Consider the following 304-nt stretch of genomic DNA (forward strand, 5'->3'; position numbering starts at 1 on the left):
CGTTGAAAATAGTAAGAACAGTAACGTAATAACAACACAAATAATGACAGCAACAAATCCCCATTACCATGATTTATATTACTTAATCCGACCGTTTGATAACAACAGGTGGATATAAGTTTTATTATGTCGTAAAAAAAAAAAAAAATCCGAGCCACTGATTCAAGTTTTTAATTAAGCTGAAAATAAAGAAGTCATTTAGGGCATGATTTACCATAATTTCTCGCTATATGTTTCTCAGAAGAGAAATACGAGAATAAAATAGACATGATTACAGTTATAAGAGTAATATGATGATAATTAT

Source organism: Penaeus monodon, chromosome 23 (genome assembly GCF_015228065.2).
Source record: "Penaeus monodon isolate SGIC_2016 chromosome 23, NSTDA_Pmon_1, whole genome shotgun sequence".
In the NCBI taxonomy this organism is placed as follows: Eukaryota; Metazoa; Arthropoda; class Malacostraca; order Decapoda; family Penaeidae; genus Penaeus; species Penaeus monodon.